Below are 21511 nucleotides of genomic sequence, written 5' to 3' on the forward strand. Positions count from 1 at the left end.
ATCTAGGAGTGGCACTGCAGTGTCAGACAGGATGGCACTTATAAAAATTGGCCCCAAACATCACATGATGCAAAGATAAATAAAAAAAGAGGTGCAAGATGGAATTGTCCTTGGGCCCTCCCACCCACCCTTATGTTGTATAAACAGGACATGCACACTTTAACAAACCCATCATTTCAGCCACAAGGTCTGCCACACGACTATGGCTGAAATGACTGGTTGGTTTGGGGCCCCACCAAAAAAAGAAGCAATCAATCTCTCCTTGCTCAAACTGGCTCTACAGAGGCAAGATGTCGAATTCATCATCCTCCTCCGATTCCTCACCCCTTTCACTGTGTACATCCCCCTCCTCACAGAGTATTAATTCGTCCCCACTGGAATCCATCATCACAGCTCCCTGTGTGCTTTCTGGAGGCATGTGAATGGAGGAATTGATTATAATTCATTTTGATGAACATCATCTTCTCCACATTTTGTTGAAGTAAGCTCGCTGACAAGGTGACCGGCTGCACTAAACACTCTTTCGGAGTACACACTGGAGGGGGGGCAACTTAGGTAAAATAAAGCCAGTTTGTGCAAGGGCCTCCAAATTGCCTCTCTTTCCTGCCAGTATACGTACGGACTGTCTGACGAGCCTACTTGGATGCGGTCACTCATATAATCCTCCACCATTCTTTCAATGGTGACAGAATCATATGCAGTGACAGTAGACGACATGTCAGTAATCGTTGGCAGGTCCTTCAGGCCGGACCAGAAGGTCAGCACTCGCTCCAGACTGCTCTGCATCACCGCCAGTGGGTGGGCTCGGAATTCTTATCCTTTTCCTCGCACCCCCAGTTGCGGGAGAATGTGAAGGAGGAGCTGTTGACGGGTCACGTTCCGCTTGACTTGATAATTTTCTCACCAGCAGGTCTTTGAATCTCTGCAGACTTGTGTCTGCCTGAAAGAGAGATACAACGTAGGCTTTAAACCTAGGATCGAGCACTGTGGCCAAAATGTAGTGCTCTGATTTCAACAGATTGACCACCCGTGAATCCTGGTTAAGTGAATTAAGGGCTCCATCCACAAGTCCCACATGCCTAGCGGATTCGCTCCATCTTAGCTCCTCCTTCAATCTCTCCTGCTGCTTCTGCAAAAGCCTGATGAGGGGAATGGCCTGACTCAAGCTGGCAGTGTCTGAACTGACTTCACGTGTGGCAAGTTCAAGGGTTGTAGAACCTTGCACAACGTTGAAATCATTCTCCACTGCGCTTGAGTCAGGTGCATTCCCCTTCCTTTGCCTATATCGTAGGCAGATGTATAGGCTTGAATGGCCTTTTGCTGCTCCTCCATCCTCTGAAGCATATAGAGGGTTGAATTCCACCTCGTTACCACCTCTTGCTTCAGCTGATGGAGGGGCAGGTCCAGGAGTGTTTGCTGGTGCTCCAGTCTTCGGCACGCGGTGGCTGAATGCCGAAAGTGGCCCGCAATTCTTCGGGCCACTGACAGCATCTCTTGCACGCCACTGTCATTTTTAAAAAAATTCTGCACCATCAAATTAATTGTATGTGCAAAACATGGAACGTGCTGAAATTTGCCCACATGTAACGCATGCACAATATTGGTGGCGTTGTCCGATGTCACAAATCCCCAGGAGAGTCCAATTGGGGTAAGCCAATCTGCGATGATGTTCCTCAGCTTCCGTAAGAGGTTGTCAGCTGTGTGCCTCTTATGGAAAGTGGTGATACAAAACGTAGCCTGCCTAGGAACGAGTTGGCGTTTGCGAGATGCTGCTACTGGTGCTGCTGCTGCTGTTGTAGCTGCGGGAGGCAAAACATCTACCCAGTGGGCTGTCACAGTCATATAGTCCTGAGTCTGCCCTGCTCCCCTTGTCTACATGTCCGTGGTTAAGTGGACATTGGGTACAACTGCATTTTTTAGGACACTGGTGACTCTTTTTCTGACGTCTGTGTACATTCTCGGTATCGCCTGCCTAGAGAAGTGGAATCTAGATGGGATTTGGTACCGAGGACACACTACCTCAAGAAATTCTCTAAGTCCCTGTGAATTAATGGTGGATACCGGACACACGTCTAACACCAACACAGCTACACCAACACAGCTGCCAAGGCTTGAGTTATCCGCTTTGCAACAGGATGACTGCTGTGATATTTCATCTTCCTCGCAAAGGACTGTTGGACAGTTAATTGCTTACTGCAAGTAGTACAAGTGGTCTTCCGACTTCCCCTCTGGGATGATGATCAACTCCCAGCAGCAACAACAGCAGCACCATCAGCAGTAGGCGTTACACTCACGGATCCATCGGAGGAATCCCAGTTAGGAGAGTACTCGTCAGACTTGCCAGTGACATGGCCTGCAGGACTATTGGCGTTCCTGTCTAAGGAGGAAATTGACACTGAGGGAGTAGGTGGTGTGGTTTGCAGAAGCTTGGGTACAAGAGGAAGGGTTTAGTTGTCAGTGGACTGCTTCCGCTGTCACCCAAAGATTTTTAACTTGTCAATGACTTCTGATGAATGCGCTCCAGGTGACGTATAAGGGAGGATGTTCCTAGGTGGTAAACGTCCTTACCCCTACTTATTACAGCTTGACAAAGGCAACACACAGCTTGACACCTGTTGTCCGCATTTCTGTTAAAATAATTCCACACCGAAGAGGTGATTTTTTTTTTTTAATTTGACCAGGCATGTCAATGGCCATATTCATCCCACAGACAACAGGTGTTTCCCCGGGTGCCTGACTTAAACAAACCAACTCACCATCAGAATCCTCCTTGTCAATTTCCTCCTCAGCGCCAGCAACACCCATATCCTCATCCTGGTGTACTTCAACAGTGACATCTTCAATTTGACTATCAGGAACTGGACTGTGGGTGCTCCTTCCAGCACTTGCAGGGGGCCATTGCAAATGGTGGAAGGAGCCACCTCTTCCCGTCCAGTGTTGAGAAGGTCAGGCATCGCAACCGCCGACACAATCCTCTTGGGGATTTGTGATTTAGAAGAACGCACAGTTCTTTGCTGTGCTTTTACCATCTTAACTCTTTTCAGTTTTCTAGCGGGAGGATGAGTGCTTCCATCCTCATGTGAAGCTGAACCACTAGCCATGAACATAGGCCAGGGCCTCAGCCGTTCCTTGACACTCCGTGTTGTAAATGGCATATTGGCAAGTTTACGCTTCTCCTCAGACGCTTTTAATTTAGATTTTTGGGTCATTTTACTGAACTTTAGTTTTTTGGATTTTACATGTTCTCTACTATGACATTGGGCATCGGCCTTGGCAGACGACGTTGATGGCATTTCATCGTCTCTGCCATGACTAGTGGCAGCAGCTTCAGCACTAGGTGGAAGTGGATCTTGATCTTTCCCTATTTCATCCTCCACATTTTTGTTCTCAATTTTTTAATGTGTGGAATTATATGCCAGTAATATTATTATATCAATAGCAATGGACTACTGTACTGTACAACTATATACTGTTGGTCACCAAAATGCTGTACTGTACTACTATATATACTGCTCACAACAATGCAGCACAGATATGGATGGATACTTGCAGTGACACGGAGCTGCAAGATACAGCAATGGACTACTGTACTGTACAACTATATACTGTTGGTCACAAAAATTCTGCACTGTACTACTATATATACTGCTCACAACAATGCAGCACAGATATGGATGGATACTTGCAGTGACACAGAGCTGCAAGATACAGCAATGGACTACTGTACTATATAACTATATACTGTTGGTCACCAAAATGCTGCACTGTACTACTATATATACCGCTCACACAATGCAGCACAGATATGGTTACTTGCAGTGACACGGAGCTGCAAGATACAGCAATGGGCTACTGTACTGTACTACTATACTGGTGGTCACCAAAATGCTGCACTGTACTACTATAATATATATATATATATATATATATATATACTGGTCACACAACAATGCAGCAGATATTGAGCACTGATGATCAGGATACTGTTTAGAACTGAGTCTGACACGGAGTTTTAAGATACAGCAATGGCCTACTGTACTGTACTGTACTATAATTATATACTGCTGGTCCCCACAATGCAGCACACTGATCAGATATTTGCAGCACGCTGAGCACAGATATGGAGCTTTTCAGGCAGAGAACGTAGATATTTGCAGCACACTGAGCACAGATATTTGCAGCACACTGAGCACAGATATTTTCAGTACACTGAGCACAGATATGGAGCTTTTCAGGGAGAGAACGTAGCCACGTCCTCTCCGTTCAATCTCCAATGCACGAGTGAAAATGGCAGCGACACGCGGCTCTTTGTATGGAATACAAATCTCGCAAGAATCCGACAGCGGGATGATGACGTTCGGCCTCGTTCGGGTTAACCGAGCAAGGCGGGAAGTTCCGAGGCTGCCTCGGACCCGTGTAAAATAGGTGAAGTTCGGGGGGGGTTCAGATCTCAACGAACCGAACCCGCTCATCTCTAATCAAAAATCTAGATCACAATGAAATAAAAAAGATAACCTACATCCCCAAAAGAGAAAAGCCCTTAAGGGGGAGATTCAAATGTTTGAAAAGTCAGTTGGGAGTCTGCTTTTTCCTATCTAATAGACAGGAAAAACAGACACCCAACTGACTTTTCAAACATTTGACTCTCCCCCTAAGAATCTTACTAGGGATAAATCGATTTTTATTAGAGCCGCTGATAAAGTAGGAGGGACGGTGGTCCAAAACACTGAAGACTACCTAACAGAGGAATAAAAACAACTAAGCAATCCACACTTCTATGACCAAATTAAATCATCCCACATTAATCTATTTTACAGATGATGCTCTAATGGAGGGGCAATATCTAAGGTAGAACTCACATTTTATTTATCACACATCCTATAATACCTACTTACTATCGCCATCCAAAGATCCACAAATCCCCTCACTCACCTCCCGGGCGACCTATTATTTATGGGTTGGGTTCCCTCACTACTAATTTATCTGCATATGTTAATTATTATTTGCAACCTCACGTTTTGGCACTTAAGTCCTATATTAGGGATTCCACTCACTTCATTAATTTAATTAAAGATATAGAATGGAAAGACAGTTATTTACTAATAACTTGTGATGTGGAATCCCTATACACTAATATTCCTCATGGTTTAGGTTTTGAGGCACTTGAGTTGATTTTAACCACAGATAAGTCACTTGACAACAGCAAATGTCGGTTTATTTTAAATGCCGTCAAATTCATCATGTCCCATAATTATTTCACCTTTACACTAAATTCTATCTACAGGTCCTTGGTGTTGCCATGGGCACCAGGTTTGCACCTACAATAGTCTAGATAACATCTATATGGGCCTCATGGAAGACATTTATGTGTGGGAGGGCCCATATAAGGTGAACCTGGTGCTCTATGGTCGCTACATCACCGACATGTTTTTTATTTGGGATGGGGATACACACCAAGCCTCTCTTTTCTTAGCACATTTGAATACCAACACATTTGGGTTATCCTTCACTAGCACCATGCATGCTTCACAAATCACTTTCCTGGATATCGGCCTTTCTATTGAAAATAACTGGATTACCACTTCCACATTCCGAAAAGAGGTACACAAACAACTTTATCAAGTACCATAGTTGTCACCATCGCCCCTGGCTTAACAACATACCCAAGAGCCAATACCTGAGATTAAGACGCAATTGTTCGAACACTGAACAATTTAAGATTCAAGCACATGAACTTACCGCGGCTTTCAGTGAATTAAAATACCCTGTTAATATCACAGATCAGGCCTTTGAAGAGGCACTTAATTGTGACACAGAATCACTTTTGCTAAACATAAAGAAGAAGATTCCCATGCTACCATGGAATGCCAGCCCAGATTTGCAACAAAACATAATGCATTTTCTAAAGAGCTGAAACATATTATTCAAAAGAACTACCCCATCCTTAGAACAGATAAGATTCTTTCAATCAAATTAGCTGAAAAACTACCTTTAACTACCATTACCTTTAAAAAGGTATCAAACTTACAAAGCTACCTAGCACCTAGTCATTTCAAGTCTGATGATGACAAACTTAACAGTGAAAGAACCTGGCTTCAGGAATATTCAAAAGGCAAAGGGAATTTTAAATGTAACAGACTAAGGCATTCTACGTGCAGTTTCATGGTGGATAAAAGTACCCAAATTAAATCACATTCCCTTGGACTTACTTTTGACATAGAAGAAAGCATCAATTGTTGTACCTCTTATGTGGTATACAGTCTGTAATTACCTGCATCTGTGGGGTACAATACGTACGCACCACCGGGATGCTGCACGTTAGATTTTTAGAGCACAAAATTAATATACGCAGAGGAACTAGTCGACATAGTCTAGTTCGACATGTTAATACCAAACATAGCAACGATATTAACTGTATAAACATACAGGGTGTAGAACATGTCAAAAAGACCAGAAGAGGGGGAGATAGATACAATTTTCTATGTAAACGCAAAGCATTTTGGATCTTCTCCCTGGGCACATTATTTACTAATGGATTAAATGACTGTATTGAAATTAGAGATGAGCGGTTTCGGTTCCTCGGGATCCGAACCCCCCCAAACTTCACCCATTTTACACGGTTCAGAGGCAGCCTTGGATCTTCCAGCCTTGCTCGGTTAACTTTTCTATAGCTTCTATACTGCTTGTCAGGACACATGTGTCACAGTTACACCGCTCTGTAATGATATACAGTAATATTATATATATTTTTCTATAGCTTCTATACTGCTTGTCAGGACACATGGGTCACAGTTACGCAGCTCTGTCTGTACTGATATATACAATAATATATATACTTTTCTTATTTTCTATAGCTTCTATACTGCTTGTCAGGACACATGGTTACAGTTACACCGCTCTGTACTGATATACAGTAATATTATATATACTTTTCTATAGCTTCTATACTGCTTGTCAGGACACATGTGTCACAGTTACACCGCTCTGTACTGATATACAGTAATATTATATATACTTTTCTATAGCTTCTATAATTCCAGTGATTTTGTCATTTTCTTCCAGTGATTTGGACCAATAATACAATTGATTAGAACGAATAATTCCAGTGATTTTGTTATTTTCTTCCAGTGATTTGGACCAATAATACCATTGATTAGAACGACTAATTCCAGTGATTTTGTCATTTTCTTCCAGTGATTTGGACCAATAATACCATTGATTAGAACAAATAATTCCTGTGATATTGAGGTGTTTGTGTCGCTTAGCTTAGCTATCCAGCGACCACAGTGCAGCTCTTTTTCTCTTTTCTTTGCATCATGTTCTGTTTGGGGCCAATTTTTTTAAGTGCCATCCTGTCTGACACTGCAGTGCCACTCCTAGATGGGCCAGGTGTTTGTGCCGCCCTCTTGGGTCACTTAGCTTAGTCATCCAGCGACCTTGGTGCAAATTTTAGGACTAAAAATAGTATTGTGAGGTGTGAGGTGTTCAGAATAGACTGGAAATGAGTGGAAATTGTGGTTATTGAGGTTAATAATACTATAGGATTAAAATGACCCCCAAAATCTATGATTTAAGCTGTTTTTGAGTTTTTTTTTTTTAAAAACACCCGAATCCAAACACAACCTAATCCGACAAAAAAATTTCAGGGAGGTTTTGGCAAAATGCGTCCGAATCCAAATCACGGCCGCGGAACCGAATTCAAAACCAAAACACAAAACCCGAAAAACTTCCGGTGCACATCTCTAGTAGAAAATAATAAAGATCATCAGAGAGAAGCACATTCCTTTGTAAAGCGTTTCCATCAAGCACAAAAGATACAATGGAGAACATACAAATTTATATCTCAGAAGCCGAATACAAATACATCATAATACAGAATCATCAATCTTTATATGCTGAGGTGTTTTGAGGACATAATCATAATTCAAACAGAGAGAGTCAGAATGGTCTATTTCCAGTGATAAGCACTTCACAGTTGTACCATGAAGTCAATGACACAGCTGCCCTTAATGAATTTTGAATAGGAGGTAAAGTTTTTACATGGGGCAGCCACACTGCAAAAAATTTATCTGCACGTTTTTCTTTATTAAGGGACATTTCGAGCCAGTCCATGTGAAACAAATGAGAGACTCGAGGTAGAAACAAAGCTAAAGACAAAGTATCAGAAGAGACCCATTGGGATAATATGGTCTTCCTTACTGTAGCTGCTAACTTAGCTAGCAAAAACCTCTGCCCCATGGGTGGACTGTTTGTAACCAGTAATGTGTATATCCCACAGTGCCCATTCTGGAGTAGGCACAACGGTAATATCATACGTGTTCTTTGTATAATTACAGACTGTCCACCAGAATTTATTTACTTCCATGCAACTCCACATGCAATGATATAGATCCGCATTAGGAATTGCACATTTGAAACAATTTGAGTCAGTGGAGGAACCTCCGTGTTGGTGTGTAGTATGCTCTGTGTAGCAGCTTGTATTGCATCTCTATATAGGAGGCTGACACCAAGATTTTATTAAGTCTGGTAAAGGCAGTTAAAATCAATTTAAGAGGGATATTGGGGAAATCTACAGTCCATTTTACTATACCCGTCTGAAGGCCATCTAAGGAAAGTAGTTTTTTTACATGTGCATATAATAAGGAGATAGAGCACACCGTATCATTAGAATGTCGAACCATAGAGTCCAACCCATTCGATATGTCAATGGAAGATAATTTAGAAAGAACACTAGAAACATAGCTCCGTATTTGGTAATAGGCAAATAAAGGAATAAGTAAGGCCGGGTATTTGCCTCGCAATCGGGATAGGGGTAGAATTGTCGAACAGTTTTCATCAAGAACTTGAAAAATCAAACAAAGGCCACTTTTATTCCAGGTATTATGTGAGAAAGTAATATGGGAAGAGCAGGCACCTATATTATTATTACGTATGAGTGGAAGGAACAAAGTGTCATGTGATGAGACACCCAATCGTTTCCGAGTAAGTCGCCAGGCAATGCAAGTAGTGGTTATTAGTAAGTTGTCAGCTATCATGTTGGGAAATTTTGAGCATCTCATATGCAACAAGGGGGTTAGGGGCCAGTCCGGACTAAAAGCCTGTTCTAAATTAGTGTTTGCATAATTATTTGTTGCGGCAATCCAGTCCACCGCGTAGCAGTAATTTTCCGCTAAACAATAACTTTGTATACAGGGCAAATTTATGCCAACTAATGTGGTGGGTTGACACAATTTAAACATGGATATCCGACGTTTTTTCCACGCCCAAATAAAGTGGCTTATAGCCTTACTTAGTGCCCTCAGATCTGATTCTTTCAACAATAATGGAAGCATTTGTATAAGGTATAATAGACATGGAAACGAGATCATCTTAACCAAGTGGCATCTGCCAATGTATGACAAAGGCAAATAATGCCAAGACTGAAAATCTGTCAACATACGAGAGATCACTCCAGGGTAATTAGCCGTGTGTAAATCTGCCGGATTCACTGGTATGTGGACATCCAGGTATTGGAGAGAGGAGTCTGCCCACGTAAACGGAAAGTCATCCGCCCAGCCCAGTAATGCACTTGCATACAATGCCATAGCCTTTGATTTTGTTTTATTTATAAAAAATCCCGATATATTCTCAAAATCATAGAGAAGCCGTAAGAAACCTGGAAATGCATCTTGGGGGTTAGCAAAATAAAGCAATAGATCATCTGCATATGCAGAGACCTTCAAAGTGTGTGAACCTACCGCTATGCCACGCCAGGAGGTTTGCTGATAAAAATGTCTAATTAAAGGATCAAGCGCCAAATTAAAAAGCAGGGGGGACAGTGGACAACCTTGTCTGGTTCTGCAATGCAGTGCAAAATTAGCGGTATTTAAGCCATTAACAGTAAGAAATGCTGTAGGGGTATTGTATAATTTACTAAATAAACCAATAAATCCCATCCCAAAATTCTGACTATGTAAAACCCATAGAAGGGGCCCCAAGACACCCTGTCAAAGGCTTTATATGCATCCCAGCTGATGAGAAGAGATTTGCCCTATCGGACAGTCCAAGATTGAGTCAGTGCTGCTACCACCTGTCTTATGTTGTGTACTGACGAGCGGTCTTTCACAAAGCCAGTTTGGGAGGGGTGGAATAATTTTGGTAGTATAATCTGTAACCATTGGGCTATAATGGTCGTTACTAATTTAAGATCCTGATTCAACAAGGAGATGGGTTTATATGATTGGACCAGTGTAGGATCTTTAGGTTAAAATCTGGGGGCGGAGTTACACCCAATAATATGGAATTTAATAATTGCAATAAATGCAGCAATAAATGTGGGGATAACATCTTGTAGTACTCAGCACCTAGTCCATCAGGATCCGGAGCCTTTCCATTGGCCAGACGACTAATGGTAGAGCGCAATTCCTGATCTGTAATAGGATTTAGCAAAGCTTCCTTTTCATCTTCCATTAATTTCGGGTCTTAAGCCATTCTGAGAAAATCCATGTCTAAGGAAGGATTATCAGAGGGAGCTGTGTATAAATTAGTGTAATATTCCAAAAAGAGTTAGCAATGTCAGGGGCAGAAGTCAATTGTCCCGTTTCTGAGATAAGTTTCACAATGGTCACAGGAGGTTGTTGACTTCGAACAACTGAGGCCAGTAATTTGCCAGCTTTGTTGCCCCATCGAAAGTAACGATGCTTTTGGAAATCTAAAGAGTATTGAGCCCTTTCTGTACATATAGATTCATACAATGATTTAGCATCTATGTATAGTCGTCGGGTTTCAGGGGTATCACTATTTAGCATTGTGGAATAAGAGGCTGAGACAGCTAGACTAAGTTCCTGTAATCTCTTATTCAGCTTTTTTCATTTTGCTGCGACAAAAGCAATTATATCACCTCTAAGCACCAGCTTAGACGCAGCCCAAAATAAAGTTATGTCTTCCGTATGCTGTATTTTATCATCTACGTAATTTAAAAAGTTCTGTTCCAGATACAATTTGAAATCTGGTGAGTCAGCTAAGTAAGACGGAAATCTCCAATTAAAAGAGAGAGATCTAGGGTTGCTAAGTGCCAATGTGAACGACGTCGGCGCGTGGTCTGAGATGACTATGTTTTCTATTACAGATCTGTGCACTCTACCCAAAAGTGAGGTGGGTATAAGCCAATAATCGATTCTAGTCGAGGTGTGGTGGGGATGGGAGTAAAAGGTGTAATTTCTGTCTACTGGGTGTTGAAACCTCCAGGGATCAGTAAGGTCCAATGACGACATCAATAAAGCTAAGGCAGGAGGTGGAGTAGTGTGGGTGGCGTTGTTCGACTTGTCTAAGAGCGGGTTAAGATTAATATTAAAGTCTCCACCTAATATTAAATGTCCCGTCGCCCAATCCTGTAATTTGACATATAGGTCAGTGTAAAAGGTATTATTGGGGCCAGTTGGTGCATATAGCATGGCTATTGTAAACAATTCCCCTACAATACTCCCTCTGAGTAACACAATTTATCTATTATCGTGTATTGTAAGGTTTTATTTATAATAAGAATCACCTCACGTTTTTTAGTGGTATAGGAGGCCGTCACATAATCCGTGAACCATGTATCTTTCAAAGTATTGGGGTCAGTGTCTTGCCAGTGTGTCTCTTGTAACACTGCAACGTCTGGTTTCAATCGTTTAAGATGTTGCAATATTTTCCGTCTCTTTAAAGGTGTTCCAAGTTAAGAACTTTATATGTTCTCGAGAACTAACTGATGCAGCTTGAGAGCCAGCCATATTAACCTATACCTGGTCTCGGAAATGTACATCACGACATATACACTTTTATAACAGGTCCCCAGGTCCCAGCCAGCAGGGGTACCATTGAGAGAAGAAATGTGCATTCTCTACATAACACAAGTAACATTTTCAATAGCACAAAATAACATGTACATAATGCAGTCCTAACCATTTTCATAGTTTTTAGAACCCAAACCAAGAGCCATAAAGGCCCCTCATTTTCACTATAAAGTTTTTTGATTTGATAAAGGGGGGGGGGGGGAGAAGCAAAGAAGAGTATTGCATCTAGTAAGAAAACATATCACTAACAAGAAACAACAATGCCAAGTAAACAACAGTTACTTTGTTACAGGATCGCAACAGTGTATTTTCAAACCATAAGAAAGCTAACATCAACATAATCCACTTTGTAGACATCACGGATCATCAAAGGTGGTGTCATACTTGCAAGTGATACGGGAAGTCAATCTGCATCATCATGTGGAGTAGACGACAGAGTGGGGAGAGAATCAATGAAAAACTTTGCAGGGGAAATGGAGTCAAAGAAGTATTGTGTGCCACCATGTTGCATTCTCAATTTCGCAGGGTAGAGAAGGGCAAATCTGATTCCAGCATCAAAGAGAGAATTACAGACAGCGAAAACTCCCTTCTTTTCATCGCCACCTGATATGAGAAGTCTTGAAACAATAGCAGTCTGTCACCCTGGTAATTCAGACCTTGAGATTTTCTGTAAGCATCCATCAATTGCATCTTGTCAGTGTAGTTCAGCAGCTTAAATATCACCGGTCTGGGTCTGCGGCGATCTGATTGGCAATCCGGACCAATGCGATGTGCCCGTTCAACAAGCATTGTGCCTGTCATGGGCAAACAGTCCAACACCTGTGTAATCCACATGGAGATCAGATCCATCAGGTCTCTCTATCTAACCGACTCAGGTAGATCAATCAGGCGGAGGTTGTTACGACGGTTGTGATTCTCAAGATCCTCAAATTGTCTTGGACGGCAGTCAGCGAAGCTTCTTGAGAGGCAATGGTAGTTTTCGCTGCAATCAGGTCATCCTCCACATTGAATATGCGCTGTTCTGCTTCATCAATTCTGGTGCTATGTTCCTTGAGCTGCAGTGAGGAGCGGGGAAACCAAGATGGCGGCCGTGGCTGATGGCGTCTGAACAGACACCCGGATTCTGGTGAGTACAGGGGCAGTGGGGAGCCAGGACACGTGTCCGCTTGCCCACTCCTATCTCACTGACCCTCCCAGGTGATTGCAGGGGGTCGCTCCTGGCGCCGACAGCATGTGGCAGCGGGGGTTTTGCAGGGGAGCAGAGAACTCAGATAAAAAGCAGCCAGGTACAAGGTCCACCAACCGGAAGTCCATGACTATTACTTTCAATGTGAGATTATCCTTCTTGCTTGAGTAGTGACTGTATTTCCCCTTCTAAATAGGAACATGATGAACATTTTGCTAAATTGAACTATGAACTTCCTTATTATACAGTTGGTATATACCAATGAAAAAATCTAGCAGCAAACATATGAACAACTTAGATAACATCAATTATGTTATAATCTATTTTTATATATGACAAATAATATATGCTCTAAAAAAACCTCTCGATCTGTAAATGAATCCAATGTAGTACTTGAACCCTAGTCTGCCTACATTGTGCAAAATGGGATTAGCCCACTAAGCTATAGAGCTTTCACCACAGGGATTAAGTCTTACGTTTTCCATATTGTTCCTCTAGTATAGAGATATAATATCTTCATTATGCTCTACGAAAGGGTTGAAATTTGTTTCCAAAATGCCTATGGTGTCTGCCAATTCGGTCCTAATATGAGGTTTTCACAATAAAACCAAAATGAGTTTGCAGTGGGACTTGAACACTGGTCTACCTATCTTGTGCTCTATGGGATTAGCCCTCTAGGCCATAAAGCTTTCACTATTAGGATGTTAGCCTTATCCCTATTACTATGTTTTCTAATTAGAATCAGAAAACTCACCTACAGTATGTCTCTCCTAACAGTTTCAAATTGCTCTTAAACTGTCTTAAAATGGTTTCTGTTTTTTTTAACTTGATGTGATTATGAAAAGATACAAATGTTGCCATTTTTCTGAGCTGAATATGTATCGCTTTGCCTATAGATACTGTATATAAGCATGGTTAATATGTGGTGCTTCCGTCTACATACACCTTGAACAATCAACTATAATTAAGCATGTGGCACTTTATCTATGTGCACCTGTGAACAATTAATTATAGCTCCACACCGATTGGTCACCTATGGACTTAAATATTGACTCCAAACCACTGGCTCACTTTCTGATGAAACCGTTTATTTGAGATAATGGAGAAAAGCGTAAAGGACTTCCTATACCACCTGCACATCATCACCTATACTCCCAAGTCGGAGGATTCCATTAATCGCTACGGCCCCCAGCTAAGAGCTGTGCTCTCCCTCCCCGTGGACATACCAGATACCGCCGCTCCCACCCAGAGACACTGAACCAGCATGAAGACTGCCGGTCCCGCTGAGACCAGATGGGACAGAGTGGTGAGCGATACTTTGGTGGTGGGGAGGTGGTAGCATAGCGCACACTCTGCGGGCTATGCTGAGATGACCAGCACAATAAACAATACTAAAAATCTTTGGAAACACTATTGGGATCTATAAAAGTTTGTTGCTAATATGCAAGTGGATCCAAACATAAATCAGTAGTGTTGAATACCAGTGTAAAATATTGTTTTTATATATTTTAATACTTGCTTCGTAATATACAATTAATAAATTGTTTTTTATTAATATACCTCTATTTAAGTGCTCACTTGAGATATTTTATATCTTTCTTGTTTCCATTTAAACTTGAGTATTGCAGAGTACTCATTTTTGAGCTGCATTATAATATTTTACTCAAATCCACGTGACCTATCTTTTATTAATTTGTTTGTTATCAGAGTGCCTAAACTAATAATTATATTTTTATAATTGTTATTTGTTTATATCTCTGACATTACCATGCAACAGCTGTTGTCAGTTTTCCAGGCTTGTTAAACAGTAGGAGGCCTGTCTCTGGCAAAATCACCAATTTCCACCAAAAATATGTCTCTTCTCCCTATGATAAACAGGGCCAACTTAACAGCATTGTTGGCCCTGGGTAAAGCAATTAAATACAATTAACTGGGGCCCCTACACACCCATTCATGGGAAAAAATAATTACAAAAATATATAATTTGCCCCTCCTGCGGTCCTACATCATCTCTCCATGTGCTTCCATACAGTGAATGATTGTTACTCTGACTGGTGTGTAGCTCAAGCCATCCACCAGACAGCTTGCTGACAGCAATTCACTGTCAGGTTGGAGGGCAGCTATAGAATGCTGATTGGGTTCACTACGATATGCCAGCGGTCGGGCTCCCGGCGAACAGCATACTGGTGCTGGGAGCCCGACCGACGGCTTACCGACAGTGTGGCGAGCGCAAATGAGCCCCTTGCGGGCTCGCTGCGCTCGCCACGATAAGGGGACAGTGGCGCACTACGCGCGCCATGCTGTTTTATTCTCCCTCCAGGGGGGTCATGGACCCCCACTAGGGAGAATAAGTGTCGGTATGCCGGCTGTCTGGATCCCGGCGCCGGTATACTGTGCGCCGGGATCCCGTCAGTCGGCATACTGAAGACAACCCTGCTGACTGGCCATTATGATTGTGTGTAATTCACAATCATAGCGGCCATGTAGCATTCTCTACCTACCTCCCAAGAAGCTCAGGAGGCACCAACCCTGGGGGCCAAATGCCCCGCAGCCCAGCCTGCAGCTGCTCGAGGGCTCCTACAATTGTGAGGCCCTGGGCAGCTGCCCAGTATGCACATATGTTAAGTTGACCCTGATGATAAATACACCATTGATTCAGACCCTGGGAGTACTTGTCTGCATTTGTGTATGTCAGTGTCCTTGAGTGATTAATTTGTGTGTTTTTGTTTAAGTTCTCCGCGCACCACTGCACACTTTTGCCAATAAATGCCTGTTTCATCTATGCAGATATCAATAAGGACACATGTATATCAGAATATCATTTACCATCACACTACTACTACTACAGACAAATGTTTAGTGCTATATTATTTCTGCAACAACCATACCTTAATTCAGGCTATGACCAGACATAGGCGTTTCTATCATGGGTGCAATGTCTGCGGTGCACACGGGCCCCCCTGGTCCAGGAGGGCCCACACTGTACACATTGCACCCATATTTTAATACTCACCTCTCCAGAGTCCAGCGTCAGATGCTGCAGCCGTCGCAGAAGAAAATTGCTTTAAAAATGGCTGCAGTGCATGTGCAGTACATTTTTTTTTTCTGGAACATGGTGGGCGCCATGTTTTCGGAGACCTTAGTAGACTCCGGCTCAATGCCAGAGACTGTGGTGCCATGGAGAGGAGAGGGCCCACCCTGAGTCTGCAGACAGGCCTCCTCTCTTAAGACTCCCGTGTCCAGGTCACTTTTGTTAGCATAAACCCTACAGGCATATACAAGAAAATAAAAAGACGATCAGTTGGGAGAAAGCTAGGTGTATAATTTTATGTCTCAATGAGAAGTGATTACAAAGTGAGATTGTTAGCAAATTATGTGTGTTTTTCACACAACAACTGTTCTTTAACACTCACATGTTTACTTGTTAATGTTCAAAACATTCCATAAGAATTAGAAAACAGTTTCCTTCTAAAACAAAATAAAGGTTAAATATAAAACAAAAGCTAAAATGTATTAAATTCCAATCAGTGTTTTTGATAAAGTACTTACTGTAGGGCTAACTAGAATTGATATATATATATATATATATATATATATATATATGTTACAGTAAGTATATCACTTTAAGAAACATCTCTAAAATATGCAAAGACTTAAATTCATTCAATCATAATCTCCTGTATTGCTATTGCAATTTCTTTCTTACTGGTTTTCCCTAACCAGTCAGGAGGTCATTAATAAAATGTTATAAGCGTACAAATGTGTTTGCAACAGGCAAGAAAATGCATTGACAATAATTTGAGTGAGTGTCCTCCTGCAGTACATTTTTTAGTTATGACTCTTCCCTGCTGTGAATGATTAAGTACTCTCTGCAATGCGCTGTGTAATAAATGTTAAATATATAACAGTTAATAATAATAAACCTTACATATACAGTACAGCATGTTCCATTTACATCCAATTTAAAGTCACATAGCCATTCAGTATATTGGCCCGTGGGATTCCGGTCAGGATCCCAGTGTTCTGAGTCCTGGCAGTCAGAATACCGACGCCTGAATACCGACACTGCTTGGAATACTGGCACTAGGATCCCGACATGGATCATAATGCTGGTGCCGGGATTTCAAACACCGAAATCCCAAACAAAGGTCTGCTGGAATGGATGAAAGGTAAGTCGTGGGGGGATTAGGTTTAGGTTGCTGGGTGAGGGGTTAGAGTGAGGCTGTGGGGTAGAGGAGGGTTAAGGTTAGGCTGTGGAGGGAGGGCAGGGTCAAGTTCCGGGTAAGGAGGGTTAGGGTTAGTGGGGTTAGGGATTAGGAGTAGCATACTTACCTAGTACGTTTCGGGATCCTGAGTGTTGGGATGCCGCTGTCGGCATTCTGACTGATGGCATCCCAAGTGCCAGGATCCCGATACCATCCCTTTGGCCCAACAGTATACAGTAGAGCTCACCATGTGTAACACTGAACAAAGTTCCATACATTGTGGGCTCCAATAGAGTTCCACAGAGGGCTTTTAACTAGTATTTTACCCTTTCCTGAAATTTAATTAAATTAATTATTTATAGAACATGGAATAGTATGTACTAACAGGTGTATTAAGATTATTATTTATTCCTAAAACTCAGGAGCTAGAGTGCAGAGGAAGGTTAGGGTTTCTAGCACTACCCTGGTGGGCAGGGCCATCATCAGGGGGGACTGGAGTCATTGGCCCGGGCAGTGTTGGTGTCCATCCCTGGCTCCTACCCCTATTGTGGTGTGGGGTCCATGGCCGGGCAGCTGCTGGCACATGCGACTGCCCAGCCATGAATAAAGTACAATGAATAACAAAAAGTTCTTATAATCAGACAGAGGAGCAGTCATAGACAGAAGACAGGAGACGATAAGGGTCTGTGAGCAGCAGGGGCTGGAAGCAAAGGCTAGAGCTGGAGAGACTGGAGAGCGCTGGCTGGAGAGACATAAAGAGGGTGATGGGACAGAATGGGGGCTGGCTGGAGAGACAGAGGGGGCTGGCTGCAGAGATAGAAGGGGGGCTGGATGAAGAAACAGAAGGGGGCTGGCTAGAGAGACATAAAGGGGTGCTTGCTGACAAAATAGAATGGGGACTGGCTGGAGAAATAAGTGGGGTGCTGGCTGGAGAGACAGAATGGGGTGATGTCTGGAGGAAAAAAAGGGGCTGGATGGAGAGAAGGCCTTCTGGCTGGAGAGACAAAATGGGGCTGGCTGGAGAGACATAATGTTGGGCTGGCTGGTGAGACAGAAGAGGGGCTGGATGGAGAGACAGAAAGGGATGCTGGCTGGAGAGAAGCAAAGGGGTGCTGGTTGTTGAGACAAGAAAATTGTGCTGGCTGTTGAGACAGAATGAGTGCAGGCTGTAGAGAGAGAAAGGTAGGGACTGGCTGGAGAGACAGAAGGGGGCCTGACTGGTGAGATAGAAAGGGGCTGGCTGGTGAGAAATAATGTAACATAGTAACATAGTATCTAAGGTTGAAAAAACGCAATTTGTCCATCAAGTTCAACCTATTTGTGGTCTCCTATGCATGATTATTTTGCTCTAAATTTTGCCTGATGCTGATGTCATCCGTTGTGTTTCCCTTTTCATAGTAACTATAGTACGCGACTACGCACCATAACCCTGGATATCCTTATCCATTAGAAATTTATCTAATCCATTCTTAAATGTGTTGACTGAGTCCGCCATTACAACTCCCTCAGGAAGGGAATTCCAAACATGTATTGTCCTTACTGTGAAAAAACCTTTACGCCACATTGTGCGGAATCTCCTCTCCTCTAAACTAAGCAAGTGTCCACGTGTCCTCTGTGCTGATCTTACCGAAAACAGGTCCTGTGCAAGCTCTGTGTATTGTCCCCTTATATATTTGTAGATGTTGATAATGTCCCCTCTTAGTCTCCTCTTTTCCAGTGTAAACATGCCTAGCCTTGCAAGCCTTTTCTCGTATTCCAGCATCTCCATGCCCTTAATTAGTTTGGACGCCCGCCTCTGAACCTTTTCTAGCTCCAGAATATCCTTTTTGTAGTATGGTGCCCCAAATTGCACACAGTATTCAAGATGTGTACTGGTTGGAGAGACAGAAGGAGTGCTGGCTGGAGAGACAGGAAGGGGTACAGGCTGGAAAAACAGAAAGGGTGCTGTCTGAAGTCGGAGAGACACTGGAGCACTGAAGAGACAGAATAGAGCTGGAAGGAGCTGGAGAGACACTGCGGGACTGGAGCAGCAGAGACACAAGGAAGGATGTTGAATAGAACTTGGGAAAAGTGGCTGGATATTATTTTCTACTGGCACGATTACTGGCACATTACTAACATCTTTTCCCCTCCAGCTGTGGTATTGTTCATATGCTTTATGAGGAGAGGAGATGGTGGCACCACAGTCTATTTAGCCTCCAGGCAGTTGGTATGAACTACAGTATGCCCCTGATCCTACCGACAATACCTGGAGAGCTGCATCAGACTGTGCAATAACAGCGGGCCGATGCTCAAAGAGTACTTTCTAAAAACAAGCCTATATTGTACATAGGCCCTCTGTGAATCGTTGATGCAGGTCCCCAGCGCTCCACCTATATGTGATGGCATAACGTGTGATGGGGTGTGGGGTGTGGAGGACTGCCTATTTCGGCGGTCCCAGGCTTCTGATGGAAGCCTTGCTGGTGGTTGTTTTAAGGTAGGCAATTGACTGATTTCTATTATAGCCAGGGTTGTAGCCAGAACTTTGTGGGCCTCACAGCAACATTTTGAAGAGGCCCCCTCCCCCTTCTGGAGAGACACTTCTCTCCATAGCAGTTGTTCATTTTATGTGCCATAATAGTGCCTTAGTTAATTTTATGCCCCATAGTAGTGCCCCAGTTCACATTATACCACTTAGGGCCCCCAGTTTATATTATGTAACATTGTAGTGCCCCAAGTTAAAATATATCATACAATGTACTGCTGCTAATACGCATACCACTCAGTGCCTTAGTTCACATTATGCCACACAGTGCTTACGCTGGGCATACACTTTAGTAACATGCTGTGTAGACATTAAGAAAACACAAATCTATGCACAGTCTAAACTTGCCTAAAACATCCTGTTCTACTGTATATAGACACAGAACAATCTTGTTTACCTGGAAAGGAGGTCAAAAGTATAATCAAAAGGAAAAGTTAATTTCAAATACATGGTGCTAATTTTAGTCATGTTTTAGTCTTAGACGTTATTATTTACATTCATTTATAATCACATGGAACGCTTACATAAACACATGAATTAAATGTATGCAGACAGGGAAACATCAGCGACAAATTATTATCATATAATGAAAAAGAAGCAAAACAAAAATAAAAGTAATTACATATCGTATATATGGGATAAAATACTTAATGGCAGTGCTAATGAAGATTCATATATTCTAAAGATCTGGTCATGATAGGAAGAAATACATAAAGTCACACTTGGAGAATGCACGTAACACAGGGCTTAATAAAGTCAATTGTTGAGAATTAATATAAACATAATAGAAAACTACAATTACATATTTTTGTCTTAAAAAGTGATATGTATGCAATGATATATTACTTACTTTGTTTTTGACCTAATCAGACTTTGAGAATGTATTCTGTATAATCGTTAATTTTAGGAAAAATCAGCGGGACTTGCTCTGGGACCCTGGCCGCACCGCCTGAGGAATAATTAAGCAATTCAAAGTTTCCAATTAGTCAGTAATTAATTACTGTACTCACCTTCCGAAGCGATGTCTTCTTCATCCAGCGTTGGAAGCCAGTCCTCTGCAGCAGCGGTGTGATATGTGAGACCTGTGAGGTGTGAGGAGTGTGTGTGCGTGTTTTCAAGTGTGTGGGAGTATGTTATGTGTATGTGCATGTATGTGATTGTACCCCAGTGTGTGTGACGCCCCCCACCCTGCTGTGTAATCCCGAGTAGCCCTTGCGCCTCGCTGCAGCCTCCTAGCAACCCCCAGAACTCCCAGAAGCCTAGTTGGAAGATGGAGTTGAGCACACTGGGAGGCCAGGAGACCAACGGAGAGCACCAGACAGGTGAGAATTATTTTTTTTAGGTGCCACATGGTTTTCAGCTCTGAAAACCCTGCAACCACTTTTTAAACTTTTTTAATTGGATACTGTGGGTATTGGGAGAGCGCATACACGCTGTAATCCAAAATTGGGAGCGATGTACGCTAGGTTTTTTACCTTGCTAAACCTCACACCCAATTGGATCCCCCCCGTAGTAGATGGCTGCTCATCTCATTTCAAGATGAATGATAACTTTCAGGTCTCTGTAAAATATGTTGAAAGAGGAGTCATTCCGAGTTGTTCGCTCGTTATTTTTTTCTCGCAACGGAGCGATTAGTCGCTAATGTGCATGCGCAATGTCCGCAGTGCGACTGCGCCAAGTAAATTTGCTATGCAGTTAGGTATTTTACTCACGGCATTACGAGGTTTTTTCTTCGTTCTGGTGATCGTAATGTGATTGACAGGAAGTGGGTGTTTCTGGGCGG

This window comes from Pseudophryne corroboree, chromosome 6 (assembly GCF_028390025.1).
Source record: "Pseudophryne corroboree isolate aPseCor3 chromosome 6, aPseCor3.hap2, whole genome shotgun sequence".
NCBI classification, from domain to species: domain Eukaryota; kingdom Metazoa; phylum Chordata; class Amphibia; order Anura; family Myobatrachidae; genus Pseudophryne; species Pseudophryne corroboree.